This window comes from Sinohyriopsis cumingii, chromosome 4 (genome assembly GCF_028554795.1).
Source record: "Sinohyriopsis cumingii isolate HCF-2022 chromosome 4, ASM2855479v2, whole genome shotgun sequence".
In the NCBI taxonomy this organism is placed as follows: Eukaryota; Metazoa; Mollusca; class Bivalvia; order Unionida; family Unionidae; genus Sinohyriopsis; species Sinohyriopsis cumingii.
Genome location: NC_142964.1, coordinates 112,361,343 through 112,382,822, shown reverse-complemented (window position 1 = coordinate 112,382,822; position 21,480 = coordinate 112,361,343). Strand labels below are relative to the sequence as shown.

Genomic DNA, 21,480 nt, shown 5'->3' with positions numbered 1-21,480 from the left:
CAATTATTGTAATATCTCACCGATGGCACTGGACATAAATGCAGCTCAGTAGTTATTTTTGATAACTGTCCTAGAGGTAAAGCTTGTTCCCATTCTTCAACAAAATGGAAAAAAAACTGTTCCTGCAAAAGTGATAAAATATAAAAAATTAAAATGTTTACGTAAGTAATTATTTTCATTGCAACTAAACCTTAAATATCATGTATGTTCCAGAGAACAGTACATAAAGAAGTGGAAAACAAAATATATTCTGAACATTCAATTGTTCTCCATGAATTACTCATATGATAATCAAGATGGCCTTAAAAATGTAACAGTGAATAAAAAACTGGGTATATAATAGGGGGGTTGGGTTATCATTCACCAATGGTCAGGTTTTCACAACTTAAACATAAAGAAATTCATGGTAAGTAACCAATAACATGGTTAGGTTACCAGAAATAATTGTTTTTTATTTATGACTAATGCAGTAGGTGGTTTTGAGAGTTCCTCTTCCAGCTTCACATGCCACTGCTGAAATACATTTGTAGTGGTTAGCAACCAACAAACATAACTTGTTGTCACTGTTACTATGCACAAGATTATTTTAATATTTTACCCAGTATATGAAATATTTCAGCCAAATAAGTACAATTGTAATAACAAATCAGTTAATATTGTCATTACAAAGTTACTATAATTATGATTAAGGCCTTCATAAGGACCAAAATACTGTTATCTACCACAGCAGATTTTTCTAGAGAAAATATTTTCATAGCCTAACTTGTTTAATTTTTGTTTGTGATTTCAACAATTTGTGCTGACAGTAGCATGTGATTCACATTTTCTAAAGTTTCAGTGCACTATTATTATGCTCAAAGATACATGAATGAGAAAAGAAATATCTGACAGTAATTGAGTCACACTTTTCAATGTAGACAAATACAAAAACCTTAAAAATGCTTCTTAAAAATCAACAAAATTACAGCAACATCCTCACTGACATTCACTAATATCTCATGCTGCTCTAATCTGCATAACAAAGTATATATCTGCAAAAATGTTTAAATGGTTATCTTCCTGAGAATTATTTTTTAATAGAAACAAATTTCTCAAAGTATCAGCATTAACTCTTGACACATAAGAAAAAGAAACCTGCTACAGTTAAATAAAAGACCTAGTAAATGTGTCACTGGAATTATAACAGTAAAATTAAGTACATGCCTTTCATGGGAAAGAAAAAAAGAAGAAGAATATGAGAACAATATTATAATGATGGCTGCACACATGGGCTGTAAGGGGTGGAATCTGGTGAAGAATATTCACTCTAATATAAAACAATTATTGTGAAATAAAGATGCATAAAAATGTAATTTCCATTATTATTAACATTTTGCAAATATGTAGTTTATGTAAAAAGTGTAAGATTCATATTGCTGGCAATGTCAGTTTTTCACATATAGAAATGAATAGGCCATTCTCAATCTATGTTCAGTAAATAATCACTAACAGTTAACAATTCTCAGATGACTTAGTAATCATAATGTAGCAAAGTAGCTATACAGATATCAGTAAATTACTATCAGCCAACAATAGTATCACTGATGATTATTTTCCCGCTCATGTAAAAATATCACATGGAAAAAGGGAAAAGACAAGAAAAATAACAATATTAAACAGTAACAACTTTAACAAAGTATGTAAACTTAAGCTGCATTTACCCAGGTTCCAGTAGTCTGTAATAACACACACACACACACAATGTATATATTAATGAACACATGCACATTGGATAAACTTGAATCAAATACATAATCAGTGGGCACATTTTGTTTTTGTATGAGTGAACAGATTCAGTTTTATCATCGACAGAATAAGTTAATATACGTTTTAACTAAGCTGCAAGATTGATTATATACTCTATAATTGGAAAATATAGCAGGCATGGCCTTGCATAATAGATTAAATGTACAGTACCAAACCTTAATTTGTAAGATGGCCAAATATTGTAATTTTTAGGTTTCATGTAAATTTTGGGCAAAATATAAATCAATTATTAAAGCAGTAAACAACATTGTTTGAATATTATATGTACAAATGAAGTAAAAATAAGTACTCACAAAATTTTGAAACCCACTGGCTTTCATAAATACCCACAGGAACCCCAATACGATTTGTATACCTTTGTTAGAAATTGAAAATTCCCATTGCACGAGTGTTATATATATTCTTTTTAGTTGTTTTAGACTTTTGCAGGCCAGGCAAATGTTTTTTTAATTACAAAAAATATTGTTAGTAGTAACAATATAACAAATTTCTTTTCTAACGTGTGTACATTCTTAAAATGAATTGAAATAAAAAAGAAACCAATTTGGTTAATAATGAACACATTTTGTGATGACTGAATAATAAATAGTAATTTTAGAAATAATACCATTATAGAAGGTAGGAACATACTGAGCTTTTGTACCGTGAATAAAGATATGCCACACTTAATGATTTTATTCTCGTGGGTCAGTGGTTCTTTCCGGGGTTTTCCAGGTTCTTCCTCCACCATTAATACTGGCCGCCATGTATAGCCTATCGTGCTGAAAAATGGCGTTAAACTCCACAACAACAACAACAACAACATAATGATTTTATTATATGCTGATGAAAAGATAATTTTACTGTAAATTAACATGCACATTCTGAGATTACATTAACATTAAAAAGTGGCATGATTTATATCATCATTTGTATTGTAACTGATAGATAGCAATTCAAGTCATCGGAGAAAGATGTTTATTTGTTTTATTTGATTTTTAATGAAGCTTTACCAATGTATCATTTACATAACTATAAGGTTTCCTTGTCATAGTCTATAGCAGGGGTGCACAACCATTTTTGGCCAAGGGCCAGATTGCATTTTCTAAGACCACTTGAGGGCCACAGACACATTTCTTTAATATTATTACTGTTCACAGGCCAGATTTCTGTGTTGTTTTAATTTTTCCTGAGGGCCAGACAGAACAAGTTTGTGGGCCAGATTTGGCCATCTGGCCAGGGTTTGTGCACCCATGGTCTACAGTGATGTCTAACACATGCCGAAGACATATTATATTAGTGCACAACTATTAGGCATTAGGTAGCTATAGCAAAGAATGTTACTGCACAGATAAAGCTAGAGTATAATAATTTTGATCTATGAACAATAGATGTGTCCATGACTTTTAAAATTTCTGGGTGGTTGTAGATATGACATGATCATATAAATCATGTTTCATATGAATAATTCCATGAAATCTTTGTGAAAACCCAGACATCATTCAAAAGTCGGAGCCTGGACAAGCCTGTGGTAGGCCTAACCTAACCCATGACTATCAACCATAAAGTGGAACATGGATATCATAATTATAAAACATTATCAATATACATAAACAAATTATCTGTACTTTGGTCAGTCCAATTACTCTTAAGTAAATAATAAGTACATTAATAATTTTACCTGTCTCTTTAAAAAAACAAACATGAGTTAGGACTTTTTAAAAAAACAAGTAGGGGCAAAATATTATGATTTAACATGGACAAATTGCTGTAATGGAGATGCCATTCAAAGAAAAATTTAAAATGAAATGATTACCAAAGAACTTTAAAGAATATAGACTGATATGACTATGTGACCTTATTCATGTTAAAAGCAAGTTTTAAGTAAAAACTATAATTTATGTTAATCACCTTATCCTTGTAATCCATCGACTTAAGTTTCTGGATGGATGGAAACTGCTTTACTACATCTGCATAAGACATAGGGGTGGCACAGGTCCGCAGATAAAAAAATTTCAGCGCTATTTATCTGCACCATGTCCACACAAACAACAAATGACTCCAATACTGTTTTCAATACATATGCACCATTTCTGTTTACATGGAGTCCATCAAGTGCTAAATGCATACTTCGATCAAACAATGGGTTATAGTCAATACAATGGCACTTATCACATTCTTGGCTTAAAAATGCCATCATTTAGTGCAGCACATCCTCTTTGTAAGTCTGGTAAAACGGTCAAGTTTCAATGCAAAAATTTAAAGTTAATGGTGGTTCGAGGCAGAATTCCAAACATTGACCAACATCGTGGGATTCGTTTCCAGCAGCTGATGAATAAAGTCTCTGTAGCAACTGAAAGAAATGCACCAAATGAATTAACTAAACTAAAATGCGACTAATAAATCTGTGAAAATTTCTGAAAATCACCATGGTAACTGCTGGTATTTGGAAATATAAACAAAATGATCCAAACATAGAAACATCTGCTACCAGGGTTATTTTGTTCAACTCTCAAGCTCTAAGCAAAAATAACTATCCAATTTTGACATCATGTGGCAAGATTTAGGAACAATGCATACTATTAAATTTTGTTGTAGCAATGTAAAAATCATATCCAATGGTACAAATTTTCTCATAAAGTCATGTATATATTACCTAATTAATGTTAAGCCTGTATATTTGTTGTATTTGGTGGGTTGTTAGTTAATAAACGTAGCTTGTTGGAAGCCGAGAATACCAAAATCGGTTAAAAGGATGACAAGAATCTTGAATGAAATAAAGCTATTTAAACACTTTTTTCTATATTTGTATGTTTTTATTCATTTTGTTAAAGAAACATACTTCAACTTAATCCAGTTATGGCATTCCCGGCAAAAATCACATTCCAGACAAATGAAATGTAGGCCAACATAACTTGAAAACAGGTCCACATGATTGTGGGAGAATTTTAATTTATTAGAAAAAGAGCATCAGAGTAAGAACAATCTCACTAAAACATTATGACTTTAATTTGTAGAAAAGTGTTGGTATGGGCTGTAAACATGAGATATTTCTGAAATCTGACTTCTCATTATGATGCTAGGTGACACCAAAACATGCTACACAAGCACCATTAATTCGACAGTAAGACCTCGACCCCAAAACATAACAATTAGGGTCCATGTCTTAGACTGTAGGACGACTAGACAATATGGATGCTAAACATGCAAAAATATTCTTAAAAATTATGAAGGTCTTATTCTAATTAGAGAGATTATTTGGAATTCATCACTAGCCAGTTCTACTCTGTAAGATCAATATAATAAATTAAATAAACAATAAAAATTTATAATAGTTCTGCTGCAAATATTGGGCACAAATAATTACAAATGTTTCTAAAGTAAAACTAACAAGTAAAAATACCATGTAAATATGTTCACATCTTTTCCAACATCATTGGAACCTATGTAAAGAATCAGCAGGTCAGGTTTTTGGGCTTGGACAATGTCTAACACTTTGGATTTAAAATTGGTGATATCTACAACCAATTTTGCACCAGGAATACACAACAGGAATAAGTTGGGGCGATTCAGAATACCACAGAGTTGCTTCAACTTTGAATCACATGCAATGAAAATGATCGACGCTCTGGCAAGTATGCAGCAGCTATGTAAAATATACAATGAATATGAAATGAATATCAACTATTTAAAAGGAGTTGTTGTTGTGGGGTTTAATGCCATATTTCAACACACGATAGGCTATGCATGGTGGCCAGTATTAATGGTGGAGGAAGAACCCAGAAAAATCCCTGGAAGAACCACCAACCCATGAAAAGCTACTGGCAAGCTTTTTCACATACCCACGTTAGCCGAATCCTAATCTCGAAGCCATGCAGACAGGTGAGATGGCAGTGATCAGTAACAAAGAGTACTTTAGACCACTCAGCCCCTTTAAAAGAAGTAACTGTCTTTCTAAAAAGAAAATAGCAATGACATAAACATGAAATTATACGAATTTTTCACCCTGTATCAAGTGTAATCAAAATGAAGTTAATCATAAACACTTTAGAAAACAAACTACTATCTTGGGGTAGAAACGCTTGAACACTTATCAAATGAATATAACTAATAAAATACTTTCTAGTATATTTTTCACACTCGCAGTTCTAATAATACCTTAACTATAGTCTGATAATACAAACCCGTTTGTTTGTACCCCCAGACCGATTTAAATAATGGGAAACCTTTAATGTGATAAAAAATGCAAGGAACTTAGTCAATCCAGTCATTGATTTATTGTTTCTAACCTGACTCTGAGTAGAGTGGAAATAACTTTGTCATCATATGCGCGTCTCATGTTGAACGGAAGTTTTCAGTGTAATAGACGGACATGCTCGGATCCATTTCCAGTTTCTGGACAAGTCCATTTTCAGCAAAGGGGTGTACCACGACTACAGATGTACATACATAAGTCGTCTGCTTCCAATATGTACAGTGTCAAATCAAGCAAAGGAAAATAATAACTACAAATTTGCTTTTCATGTGGATTTAACAAGCAGTTTAATTTCTATGTTCAAATATGCAGAGGGATATAATTCCAAATACTCAACGTTATGTAACTTACGCAATTATTCAGCAGTTACCGAACAGGATGAACTACGTCATTATGTTGTCTGATGGAAATAAACTAGCCTATAGTGTATGCAATATGGCACCGTGCTAGTATGGGAAGTCCGTTAAGCATGAAATGGTGCAGGGGATGCCATCATTAGGGCCATTCTGGTCTCAGTCAGGTTATAAATTATAAATCAATGATTCAATTGACTCAGTTCTATGCACTTTTTATCACATTAAACGTTCTAGTTTTTTAAATCAGTAGGGGGTACAAAAACAAACAGGGATGTAGAGTCAGACTATAGTAGTATGTGAATAACTAAGCAAACTAAACTTCTTACGAAACAATCAAACGATAAGACATATAAATGAACAAAAAACTTAGCAATGTAGGTACAATATCAAATAAATGCAACCAATATTCACAAAAAGAGAAAATAAAGTCAAATTGATAAAAGAATGAAACGAAAATTCAAATTGGTCTAGCAGTTGGTAACGCGACTATGGTCTATACAAACTAGTTTGTTAAATTTGCGCACTAAAATAAACTGTCAAATAAATGAAAGCGTCAGCAGTTATAATTACCTGTATGTCTGATAATTTTTAAATATATATAAACGAAGAACATTGTAGCTAAGATGCAGCAATTAATAATTGTTTTTGCTCAAATGTGAAAGGTATCCACACGAATTTTGTTTCAAGCGGAAGCAGGAAGTAGATTGTTGGTTTATGGGATTGTTTCTGAGAGAATGTATTGTACAACCAATCAAAGCCATTGTTCTAGCGGGTACATTTGCATATCTGAATATATGAATATTTAATGACGGGTAGGATTTCTCCATTATCCCCCCTCAATCAAGATTAAATATCCATAGAGAAGATGAAGAAAAAACCGTTTTAAAAAATGCAGTTTGGATAGATCGCCCCTTAAAATAAAGGATATTGAAAATGAAAATAAAAGTTATTCAATAGATCTATAAATGTTTACGAAATATCTGAAACATATTCAATTAAAATCATTGAAATATCGAAAAAAGATATTTTAACCCGATAGTCGTAATGACTATAAAGCTAGAGGGTACCATTACTTTGGATTAAAAGATATGTCAAGATAGATGTAATCACTTAGATGATCATACATACCCATATAATACTACTACTACTAATAATAATAATAATGAGGACTTTGTATAGCGCCTAATCTTTAGAAGCTCTAAGCGCTTTACATTAGACAACATCCATAAGATTAAAAAAAACATATAATGATATGATTACAAAAACAAACACCCTGAAATAAGAAAACATTAAAAGACATGCTGAGAATGTTTAAGGTAGGAAACATTATTAGGTCTTTAAGTTTGTTCTTGCAGTTGAAATAAGTGAGTTTTGAGAGCCCTCTTGAATGTGATCACTGTGTCCTTGTGTCTAAGTTCAGTGGGCAATTCATTTCACGCTGCTGGGCCCTGGTATGCAAAAGAACGCTGTCCATATGACTTTGTTTTCATACTTGGAATAGTGAGTATATGATTGTCAGAAGAGGAGCGTAAGTATCTTGCTGGTGTGTACACATGGGTGAGGTCGGATAGGTATGTTGGACTAGAGTCCGACAGTGAAACGTAGCACAGAGAACAAATTTTTGTGTTTGATTCTGGATCAAATGGATAACCAGTGTAGGGTACAGAGCAGCGGGGAGGTGTGCTCTGATTGTGGTACTCTATGATCCGAGCAGCTGTGTTTTAAACTTTTTAAAGTTTCTGGAGCAGATATTGAGATGAACCAGAGAACTGAGTTACAATAGTCCAGTCTTGAAAGTACTAATGAACACACAAGTGTTTTAGTGGCATCAACTGAAAGATATTTGCGAATTGAGCTGATGCGTCTCAGCTCAAGATATGCAGCCTTGCATATGTTCATGACATGTTGGTGCAATGTGAGAGTACTGTCCAGAGTGTCACCTAGGTTTCCTATTGATTGTGTGAATTTAATGTTGGTGTTGCTGATATTTATTGTTTGAGGTAAAGGATGTGATTAAAAAAGTCTTTGTGTTGTGATCAGAATGGCCTCAGTTTTATCATCATTCATCTGCAGCTTGTTACATGTCATCCATGATTTCACATCAGAAATGCACCTCTCTACACCTTGGATGGTAGCATCAACTTCAGTTGGGTGGCTAGATTTGTATATTTGGGTGTCATTAGCGTACAATTGGTGAGACACTGGATGATGATCTATGACACTTGAGAGCGGCTGAGTGTACAGAATGAAGAGAACAGGTCCAAGAACAGACCCATGTGGAACACCAGAAAAAAGATCAACTGGCTGGAGTGTATTCCATTTGCAGATACAATTTGTGTCCTGTTGACTAAGTAGGACTTGAACCACAGTAAGGCTGTATCATGAATGCCAAATACATGTTGAAGACGGTGAAGTAATGTATCATGCTCTATTGTGTCAAATGCTGCAGACAAATCAAGGAGGGTGAGGACTGTAATCTTTCCACTATCCAACGCAGAGAGAATGTCATTAACTACTTTTAGAAGAGTAGTTTCAATACTGTGGCAAGGGCGATATGCAGATTGTACAATGCTAAAAAGACTGTTTGAATCTAGATGAGATATAAGCTGGGATAGAACAACCTTTTCTAAGATTTTTTATATGAATGGGAGATTAGAAACTGGGCTGTAGTTCTTTAAATCATTATGGTCTAGTGTTGGTTTCTTCAGCAGAGGCTTTACAATGGCAGTTTTGAAACATGATGGGAATTCCGCGGATGAGAGAGAGGTATTAATAACATCAGTTAGTGAAGGCAATGCTGGGTCTAAGCACTCAAGCAGCAGTGATGTTGGAATTGGATCAAGTTCACATGACTTTGTTGTACTCTTCATCAGGATTGTACGTACGAAATCCATAGAGACAGGTTCAAATGCTGCTAATGGTTGCCGCTCAAATTTTGTATCCCAACTGTATGTTGACGACGAGTCACTTGAAATTATGGTGTCAAGCTTATCTCTAATGGTTTGTACTTTGTCACGGAAGAAATTTGCAAACATGCCCGGAAAGTCGACTGGAGAGAAGGTAGTTGGAAGTGGTGTAGATTTGTTCCTTGACGTTAGCTTGTTAGTAATCTCAAAGAGCTCTTTGCAGCTGGAACTTTCCATGATCTTAGTAGTAACATTCATCTTAGTGGCTTCATAGATTTGCTAATGAACAGTGAGTTTGGTGGAAAGCCAAAGCCTCTCAGCTTTACGGCGGTCTCTTTTTATCAGTGCGAAACTGGTCCCTAACACTGCTATACCATGGAGAACACTTTTGAATTGATACTCTGCACTTGGTAGCTGGGGCATGTTTGTCAAGCAATGAACGCAGGCAGTTATCAAGTTGTTCTGTGTTAGGAGGTAAGCAAGTTGTTCGGTTAGCTTGGATGTCGTGCATTAGTTTGGTTCTATTTATCATACAGAAATTTCTCTTAGTAGCAGAGAAAGGTGGAGGGTTAGGGACTGATACGTCAAGATGGCATATAATTCAGAGGTGATCTGATGCAAGGTCATGGGATACCAGGGAGGACCGTAGAATGTTATCATCAGGTCTATGAAGAATCTAGTCTAAAATGTGACCATGTTTATGGGTGGGTTGGTTAACTGATTGTTTGAGGTTGAAAACATTAATGGAATCTATGAGTTTTTATGTATCTGGGTTTCCGGGACAGTCAAAGTGAAAGTTGAAATCTCCAAGAATAATCGGGTTGCCACCTGTCGAATTTCCATAGTCCAGGAGATTCGGAAACTGCTCCAAAAAGAGAGAGTCAGCCAGCTTGTTTTTCTACTAGGAGGAGGGCGGTATAGGCAAAACAAAAAAATGGACTGACCTTTGCTCCAGTGTGAGTGTGGTTTGGACTAGTTCAAACGATGTGTGGTCGAAATTGAATGTTGTAGTGTGGTTAAGACGTTTTATCATGGAGTTCTTTGTGATGAAAGCAATTCCACCTCCCCAAGAATTACGGGGGAACGACTCGATGGAGTAACCAGTGGGTGTTAGATCCACACACTTGGGCTCATCGCCTGATGTTTTTAGCCATGTTTCTGCCAGGAAAAAGATGTCAATATTCTGGTCGTTGATAAAATTAACTATTTTTGTACGCTTTTCCGGTGGTTCTACTGAATGGGATTGCATAATGCAATACTCAGAGTATCTCTTGGATAGTTGACACAAAGGTTGACGAATTAATTGGGATTTGAATTAGGTGATCTAAATTAACGGTCAAACTTTTTTTAAATTGTTGAGCCGAAATAAGGAGATAACTGGAATTCTTCTTCCTGTTCTACGCCGGCCAGCTTTGAAACAACGTTTCTTTTTCCGCTTCTGTTTACATTTAGGTAATGATGAATGTAGTCCTAGTTCGTTTAGTCTAGAGCACAATGTAGTGTGGAGAACCAAGGAGTGATCATTTAAAGCAATTAATGAGGGTCCATCGTAGCATATACGTAAGAAAATGCTTTAATTTATATTTTAAGACATTATTTAAAAAATCATAAAATACAACAATGTTACAGAGTGTAAAGTGTCGAATTTTGAATTATGTTGAATCTTGAAGTTGAATGCATCGAGCATTAAAATTTTTTTATCACATTTAAGCCAGAAAAGTCTTTGTGAAGGGTCATTTTGACCTTTCTTGTCCCCCCCCCCCAATGTAAGTGTTAAAACTTGAAATGCTAGCGTTTATGACACAGTGACCAGGGCATTGCAACGCTGTCCTCAGAATGTAAACATTTGAGCAACCAACCATAACCGCTTGATAGAAACCCATGTCAAATTATCATTTTCAAAGGGAAATTGATATGCACCGTAGTTCACAGATTCTAGTCTGACTAAGATCAGACGAAAGAAATGATTATCTTGGGATAATTTAGGAACCTTTGCTTGCGATTGGCCAGAGTAAATCAAGGGTACACTTCAGAAGTAATGTGAATTTAAAGTGACGACCTTGATCAAAATCCTCTAGTCTTAAAATTCCTATATAGAAAGTAGTTTACTCTTAGGAAGCCTAAAAAGTATAGTGCTTTCCTCGTTAAACAAGAAAAGGGGACCAGGTGGCTGTATTGTAAGAAAAGACAGAGTTTAGTGCAAGGACGCACATTTTATGAAAGGGAACATCAATAAGGTACGCAATTTTAATTTTCCACGTAATCTTCTATTATTTTTTTATTTTTTATTTTTTTGTTTATTTGCAAATGTATTTGATATGACTAGGATCCATATTATGTATCGTTTATTCAGTTTCATGGAAATCTGTCGATGCTAGAGTTGTTATGCAATTTATCTCTTTAATTTTACAGTTGCTAGTTCATTGATAGTATTGACGATTACATGCTATCAGAATTTTCATATGTGTAGGATTTCATAGGGTTATATGAAATGATTTTCTTGTCTGTTAGGACGATACTGATTATCGTGAGTTAACGATAATCGCATATTTATATCTGATTTTGTAATGTTTTAATAATCTTGTAAGTTAGGGATTGTTGTGAGCTAGAATTTACGAATTTTATGTAATAGTAATCGAGCATGTGGTAGCGTAGATAAAGAGATACGGTAATGTTGGATACCCCGCTCACGTGTTAATTTATGGCCGGTCGCTGTGAAGCGAGGTTGATGTTCTATCGTATTAAGTCAGAATTACTGCAGTATGGATAACTAGTATGCTTCTGAGTAACTTAAACGAGGGAATTTATGTAGGTGTAGAAAGTGGTACATATAGAGATTTAGGGGTAATTTTGTCCTTTAAGGAACAGCTTTCTGGAGAGAGACGGGACAGTCCGAAGACGGAAGTCCGAGAAAAGGAGAGACGAGTTCAGAATAAAGGACTAGGAAGCCCTGAAAGGGGCGAAGCATAGAGAATAGGAAGGCTCCAGGAAATAGGAAGACGTTGATACAAGGTCAAGAGAGAAAGGTGATGCAATCAGTCGTGGACATTGCGCTCTTTTCACCACTCATTATTTTGATGAAATAAATCCAAATTAGACACTGCTATTAAATTCTATTTACATAACTTAGATTGAATTGGAGTTGCTGCTATTAATTGCTATTGATTAAATTTTGTTATTTTTCTTGCCTAAGAGGGCTTCTATTGCATTATTTCTTCCCAATAGTCTTGCTCAGTTCTCTGTTGAAATTCCACTCCCACCGGACTATAATATCGAGGGATGTCATCCTCTAGATAACGCCCGCCAAATACAATTAACCACTCCTCTTACTAAGAGGGCGACGTTACACAGAGAATATATAATGAGTCTTTTTCAAAGGCAAATACAAAACATAGACAAGACAAACAAATAAAACACAAAAACCGCAACAAATTGAAATAAACTAGTTGAAATATAATACATTTAAAGTTTTAATTCCCGTAGAAACAGCCATGTAATGTTTTGCTTTATTTGTTTGTCTTGTCTATGTTTTCTAATTGCCTTCGAAAAAGAGTCATTAAGAGTCGAAAGCGCTCATGCTAGTTAGATACTAGTTTTGCACTGTTCGTTGTCAGTTTACTGCATTTCTTTTAATCAAATCCCTGACACACGTGATCCCTTGCTGAATCCAGTGCACTTGAATGATTTGTATTCTTTATATATATATATATATATATATATATATATATATATATATATATATATATATATATATATACACACACACACACACACACACACACACACACACACACACACATAAATTGGTATGTATGCTATTTATTGATATTATGAAAGCATCACCAGAAGCATATTCTTATAAAGAACAATAGTATATGCCTTAGGAACATCTCTATAACATGGAGAATAAAAACCAATGCCAAACACACTCTATGTATTGGCATGTTAAATCAATCAAGAAGATATATAAATCAATAGTTTATAGAGGAATATATTATATCCAAACATTTTACGATGCTTTGGATAAAATTGTCAAACTGGAGTATTGAGAATTAAACGCGAAAAATTCTACAAAGCGGAATACGGCCTTTTTCATGCAGCAAATATGTTTGACCAGTGAGGGATAAATAATTCAAGTTAAATTTTTAAGACCACGATCACACAACCAGTAATTAAAAATGTCTAGCAAAAGAGAAAGGAAATAAAATTTTAAACATTCGTTCACAACTTGCTCGGTATAAGTCATATGTTAATAATTTTTTAAGAAACAAATGAAGATATACAAATTTTACCAAACAACGATGAAAATATATTTTATTCAGTAAAGATTTCTTAATTTATAGACTCACGAAGAGAGGAAAAGAAATAAAGTTTAAAAAGAACAACCAGGTTTGTAGACAGTTTTAAATTCACGATATAGTTTATAGATCAGTTGATTTATTATTATTATTATTATTACTATTATTATTGTTGCAGCTTACATATTTTTGAGGTATGTCATTTACTTATTACGAAATGGATATACCTTTAATTGAAAGTTCTCCTTAGTGTTGAATGATTCAAACATATCAATCAAATGACGTTTATCAGTATGTTCAGGATGTCGTGGTTTATTTCAACCAGGCCACACTTTGAGATCTACATGATTATTAGGTACCGATAGATACATTATTGCTATGTGACATAACAGAAATTTAGTGAAATATATGAAAAATTACAAAACTAGATCTACCTGCTAATAATTGCAGTCCTAACGAATTAGCAAATGAAGTAAGCTTAAAGATATCAGAATTTGAACTCTTAAAAACTGTGATGATTGAGAGTGATATTCGAGATGGAATTAACATAATGCCACATCGAAATTAAAGGAAAGCGTCAACTGTTGAACTATGTTGGAATGAAAGAAAGGCATTTGGCAAGGTGACAAGTCCTGGCAATAACTTGACATCAGTCAGTTTTTAGAACAAAAAGAACAAAGTAACCAAACTAGTTTAAACCAGTCTATGGAAGTTTTAAAATGGAAGAGTTAATTAAAAAAGTAGCTGATGTAAGTGTTAGTTGCTTTCTTTTCATTATCGATGTTGCCACGGTCATCAGTCATTCACAAAGTAATTTTACTTTGATAGATATCAACTAGTGACGCCAATTACTGATATAGTTCATTTGGGGTTCTATAACTCAACTTTTCATCCTTGAATAGCCGCTTATTATAATAAGTAATGTTCATCACAAACGTTAGACAAATATAAAATTACAAATGTAATGTTAATCAGAAGTGGTTTAAAAATGTAATAGAAACATGTTTTGTATTCAAGACCTAATAAATTTAGTGTAAGTGTAGTCCTGACACAATTAACACTCCAAAAATTGGAATGGTGCGAGGTTCTTTCAAATATGTTGTGCTCAACACAGTTATTTACTGTCCAAATAAAAATTTCAAATGAAACATGTATACGATATAATAGCTCTAGCTGCTTGTTCTAAATGTCCAGGAGAGCATCTCAAAAAAGATCAATTAAAGTTTTGTTAGCATATACAGATGTTTCTGTTGAGTTGCAGTCGAATACCGTGTTAAACGTTAGCCAAGCTATGGGCGTTAAATGCAATATATTATCGTGTGCATTAGTAAAATCAAGCTAAGATAAAACGACTATCAGTGTAAAACTTGGTCACACTTGTTTCTAAGTTATGTGCGATTTTTTCTTCTTCAGCGAAATACTTTACTGTTGGCTCAGTTGGAAACCATTTGAATAATTCCGAATAATTCACGTCTTGAAGACTTGAGTATCACTTCACTAACTTATCAGATCAGCTGTTATCACAGTAGATTGTGGTCCCGATGATTGGGGTTCCCAATCCAGATGAGATCAGTGACAAAGTTGATGAAAACCTGGAGTCCTCAGCCCATATACGATCAAGAGCAAATTTTATGAAGACCTGGAATCTCTTATCTCTTATCGCAGAAGTATCAACGCTGACAAGCTGAAAATCCACGGTGACATCAATGCTAGCTTTGGCACATATCAACAGACATCACCTAATCACCAAGACTGTCATCCGCCTGCCAAACCGCAGCAACACATCTTAGATGCACACATATTCCAAGCACTGGCATCTCAGAAGAGACAGGCAAGATGTCCGAGTCACAAAGTCCATGAGAAATGTAAAATTTTAAGGGTATCTGTGGTTTGGTCATAAATTATGACATTTTTTACAAATTAATTTTTAATAATATTCCCAAATTGAAGCGTAAGCATATATTTGAAACTCTATTCTGTGATGAGTAGGCTATAGAAAATGAATCATTGTGTTTGTACATTACCTGGGTCATCTATTGCTCCAGCGTTATTCCTCTTAGATCAGTGTATTGCAAGACAAACTATACTCTGTATTAAACTACACCGGGATAAATGCAACCGTACTTTTCAAATATGATCCAGTATTGCTCCATTTTAGTCTATTGGCTAAGACAACAAAACAAACAGGCGTGATTGGCAAATTATAGCAAGGTCACTTGCTCTAACACGTCCAGTCATTTCATTAATTTATTGCTATATTTAGAACTACATGACGGCCTTTGATGCTTGCTTTAAAATGTTGTTTCCAAGTCAGTTCCTAACATCATTAAAACAGTTTTGCTTCATCTAAACAACTAACTAAACTCCGTTTGTCAAACATGTAGAATAATGATGGAAATGTATAACTGCGTTAATAAGAGTCTTGATTTTCAAAAGAGTTACCGAGTCTGATTTTATCAGTGAGATCAACATCATTTATGGATTTCTTGTCTCAATTTCTATACTCGATAAAAACATTGCTTTCACTCGTTCTGGGTGTAGAAAATGTGAAGTATTTTAAAGTTTCTTTGGAACCTCGGGATATAGTCACAAACAATTGCTATTCCATTTATATATGTGTCCTTTACATACCTCCTTCTGAAGTAATCCTATCGAACTGTTATCAGATGTTTAAATGTTTTCGAGTTCGTAGTCTTGCTTACTACTTTCGATCACTCAAGCGACTTGCTCATTATTATTTTAAATCGCAATCCCGAATTATATGACAAAGATGGTGTCGATAATGACCTGGTAGTGTCTAGATGGTAACCTAACTTTGTTCCCGATCAACGGCAAACTGTATAGGTTCAGTACCAGTTTATGCTTATTCCATGCCCCGGATATCAACTCTGTTTATAGATCATACTGTTTTTGTCAGTCAGTCCTTATCGAAACAGTTGACATAAAAAATGTTGTAGTTATTAAACTTGAAAAAATCCTTACTTCCGTGGGATATCGAATAGATTAAAGCAATGATTGCATCTCCTTTTATCTTCGTATGAATCAACAGAAAATAACTGCATGATAGAATCAACTTATTTGGATTTAGCTCTGGTGTTTTTATATTTGTAACGTTTTCTAAAGCTTTGTTGTCTTTAGGCATATATCTACTTCATTAGTCATGGTTCCGATATATTAATCTTATCTACACCATTGGCGGATCGTACAGATATTTCAGAGCTTTGTCCTAGTGACATCTATTGGATTTCATGAGTTATCTCCCTCAGGATGTAATGCCAAATAGCGAATAGCGCGTAACAGTGGGACGTTGTTCGTCGGCTGAAATGGTGGAGGCAGCTAACTTCAAAAGAATACTGTGTAAGTCTAGCATCGAAAGTATGACTGTATACCAGAGAGAAGCCATTTCGTGTGTATTTGAGGGAAAGGATATTTGTACAAACACGGAACGACAGTGGAAAATTGCTTATTTATGAGTCCATTCTAGTTGTGTTCTCCACTTGTCTCGATTTTGTCGGAACAGTGTTAAAATTTGAAGCACCTGATTTTGATTGAATGCGGTGGCTTGCCACCGCATCGAACGAAATTCAAAGACCCGAAGTACCGAACTATCTGAACGATCTGCGAAGGTGTAGATAGGATTAACACATCAAAACCTTGACTAGCGAAGATGGATGTATATGTGATTCCTTTTTGTATATATATATATATATATATATATATATATATATATATATATATATATATATATATATATATATATATATATATATATACTCGAATGTACCTGTGTACCAGAAGGCTGCTAAGAATCATTTAGTAGTGGCTGTATTGATTTTAGCACGTTTTGACTTACCAGCAACCTCGAACAAATCATGTTCAAGATCAGCTATGTTGTTAAATGCAAATAGATAAAACATATGATCCAGTTTGTATAAGTATCTGGTCACCAAATCTTGTTCTCTTAGATATTTCACTTAAGTAGTCAAGTGTCCTGGCTATTATATAACTGAAATCAAGTTTTTGCATGCAATTCTTATAAGACATTTCTAATGTCTCACTATTTTTATATACGCGCATGTGTTTCATTTAGTAAGTAAAGATTAGATTCTTTGCGATTAAATATTCCAATTAGTAAACAAAATTTTGAACGTTAATCATAATATGATTAAGCCAACGTAAACATCGATGTAAGTGTTAGAGAAAAAAAAATGAATGGTTTAATATTCATGTGGTAAAATGTGTACAAGCTCGATTTTGTTATTTAAATATAGGTGCTAAGATCTATTATGAATAACTTAAAATCATTAAACGTGATGGGGCATGGCTAGATCCATTTTTGTTAACTAACGTCTGTAGATTCAGATTTAAAAATGTTCAACATATCTTTAATTCATTGTTCTGGTATTGATATAATTTTAATAATTGCAATACCATCCTTACTTCCTATACTTACTTTGATTCCATCCGGAGATGGATATTACTAACTTCATTTCATGCGAAAGTTGTAAAACAAGTTACATCCTGGCATTAGTGTTAATTTATTTTACAAATTCCAGTTGATATTATCCATTTGCTTTTATAACGCGTCCATTCTAAAATCCAATGGTAGACGTATGACTCTTTATACCCATGTGTGAGCAAAATGCAGTTTTGGATTTCTGTTTATTTTACGTATATTTCTGTTTGGAACCGTTAAAACACTTCCACATAGTTCAAGAGTGTTTTGATCTATTTCAGATTTGCCTGCATATGTTTGCACTGTAAACTTTTGTTAAAAGTCAGATTCGGATATCTTGAAGCTGATATTGACTTCTCTCTCGGAATATTAGTTCAGTTATATCAGAATATAGGTTTAATTTTGCAGCCAGAGGTACAGCGCCTAATATAATATCAAAGCGACCATTTTGGTGGGATAAAGAATGCGATAAGGCGAAATATAATACAAAATTACTGGTTAAGACACTTTAGATTCTCAAATACTAAAGCTGACTTCAAGTTGTATTGAGAGTATACAACATCTTTTAAATCAATGATCGTTCTCAAGAAAAGATACATTAGAAAATTTCTAGATGAACACATTTACTCAAGAGAGGAAAAACCCTAAACAATTCTGGCTTATTTTGAAACGGGAAACGCAATATTCTCAAAATGAAGTAGAATATATCTTAATCAAAACTGGTATGAATACTTTAAATCTTTATTGAAGAAGCCTGAAATGCGAGTTAGATTACTATGACAATATTTTTAGTAAAGAACTACGTCACTTACAGGTTGATGACTTAAATACTCCAATTACATATAATGAAATATGAGAAGTTTACTTAAAATCAAAGAGAAAACCTCTGGACCTAATACGATACCTACTCGTTATTATCAGAGCACGAAGGAAACAAACTTAGCAATCCGTACCGCTCTATTCAACAACATCGTTGAATCCGGTTATTTTTCCAAACAGTGTGAGAAGAGTATCATCTGTCATATATATAAATGCGGTGACAAGAGGGATCCAAATAATTACAGAGGTATCTCTCTTATTGATAATCTATGCAAAGTCTTTACTGATATATTGAATACTCGTATATACACATGGGCAGAAGACAATGTATTTTAGACGAAGCACAGGTAGGTAGACAATATCTTTATTATTCAGGCTTTAGCTCAGATATATATATATATATATATATCCAAACGATAAGGTAGATTTCATTGTCGTTTTGTCGATTTTAAAAATGCCTTTGATAAAGTACATCATGATATATTATGGTAAATAATATATAAAGCTATGAATGGTAAAACAATAAACATTTTAATAATATGTATAGGAATCTAAAAAGCTGTGTCCGAAGACCCAACTGTTTAACTACTTTTTTCGATTGTACATTAAGTACAAAGCACGTTTGTGTTTTAAGACCTACCATGTTTTCACTTTTTATTAATGATTAGATTACACAGCTGAAGCTCGAATGCAACATAGGTGTATTTATCTAAGAAGATACTGAATATATTTTTGCAATGCCTTACGCTGATGATGCTGCTAATTGCGCCGATACAGTAAAGCTACTTAAGAACCAAATAAATGTTATCGAACGTTTCTGTAACAGAATTGGTATGATGGTCAATCTCGATAAAATTAAAATCATTATTTTCAAAAATGGGAGATATCGCAAGAAAAAAGATATGCGGTTTTTCAAAGAAAGTTGTATTGAATGTGTGTCTTATTACAAATACATGTGTTTATTTCACCCCAAAGTTGGTTTGGTTTGGACGAAAGCAAAGCAGGTACTATTAACCCAGGCAGAGAAAGCATGTTCAAAGATTTTGAATTATGAAAAAACGATTCAGCTGCTTAGTGTAGATTCATTAAGAAAAACAACTGCATGCTATGGGTCAGAAATTTGGGGATATGAATTTAGTAGAGATATTGAAATTGTGAAATACAATTTCTTCAAGCAGTATTTAGGTGTTCCTAGATCTACTAATAATGCGATTGTGTTAGGGGAGTGCGGAATATACCGACTTTGTACCTCGTATTTTTTATGATGCATTAAATACTGGTTGAAGGTCGTAAAAATGCCTTTAAGTCGATAACCACACCAATGGTATTTAATGTTGAAAAGATTAGATGAAACTAACCGTGTCACCTGGGCAACCAAAGGTGAGTACATGTTATTTTGTTTCGGTTTGGGGGTTTGTTTGGCTAATCAAAATGTTGGAGACGAAAAACATTTTTTCAAATTATTTTTGTAAAGAACTAAAGATTCAACACTACAAAACTGGCAAAGTGATGTTAACAACTCACATAAATGTCGGTATTATAGCATTATAAAACCGAATTAGGACCGGAAAAATCCCTCTCATTTGGTTTATCTTAGTTTCTTAGGAAATTACTTGCTAAATTTATATACTCAGCACATAGGCTGAAAATAGAGGCTTGAAGGCATGGCAGGATTGAGAGAAATACTTGGTATTGTGAACTATGCTGGACAAATATTGTTTATTTGGTAGAAGATACATTCCATTTTGTTTGTGTTTGTACAGCTTACGAGCATATTCAAAAGAAATACTTGAATGAAGTTTATTATCTCTTTCCGTCTGTAGAAACATTTGTATCCCTAATGATTCATAGCAATTTATTAATCAGAAGAAATCTTCTTACTACATCAATTCGGCTTTTCATCTTAGTCAATCTTTGATAACTAAAACGAATGGTAAATAATATATTTAGAGGTAGTAACATCTTTATACAATAATGCACAGATTATTGAAAATTATGTATCTATACTCACGATGAACATCATATTTAACTTCTTCAAACCATGGCGCACATTATATTTACTTGTATTGTATTTTGTAATATGGGCCGGTGGCCTAAGTTACTGAATAAAATATTATTATTATTATTATTATTATTATTATTATTTTATATTTTTTGTGTTCAAAATCAGTTAATCTATCTCATTTATTTTCTTTATCTAAAAGAGCCACACTATGTATATCATCCTATTCGAGATCAGTATGTTGTTATGTATGTACATGAATTAGACTATTCTACCGCAGCATGCAAGTTTTTGTAGAGTTCAAGTCAACCGCATTTAACTGCATCATATGCTGACATCACTGGACACTGTTCACGTTTACCGTTACTGTTTTTATTCTTATAATATTGTTTAAAAGTAAATATAAGTCACTATGACCTATCAGAGATTTTCTGCTACATAGTATTTACGTTATATGAAAAACAAATGTTACGGACATTGCATTAAAATGTATAACTTTTCCATCTTCATCTTGAAAACCTTCGCAATGGCTTGTAATGATCATTAACTTTGTATCAAGCAAAGTTCCGTGAAATATACTTAAGCAGGCAAAAATTATATCAC

The 21,480-nt window shown here is 33.7% G+C and overlaps 1 long non-coding RNA gene across 3 annotated transcripts in view; it reads left to right on the top strand.

Moving 5' to 3' along the window:
• Positions 1–17,234, top strand: part of LOC149801911 (uncharacterized) — a 30,883-nt gene extending 13,649 nt beyond the window's left edge. For 2 of the 3 annotated variants that reach the window (XR_016420755.1, XR_016420750.1), the window contains one exon: positions 12,165–12,480. This is a non-coding gene — a long non-coding RNA (uncharacterized LOC149801911). Of the gene's footprint in view, positions 1–12,164; positions 12,481–13,645; positions 13,692–15,013 lie in introns of those variants that run through there. The other variant, XR_016420751.1, reaches the window with a different exon arrangement.
• Positions 17,235–21,480: the final 4,246 nt, after the last annotated feature.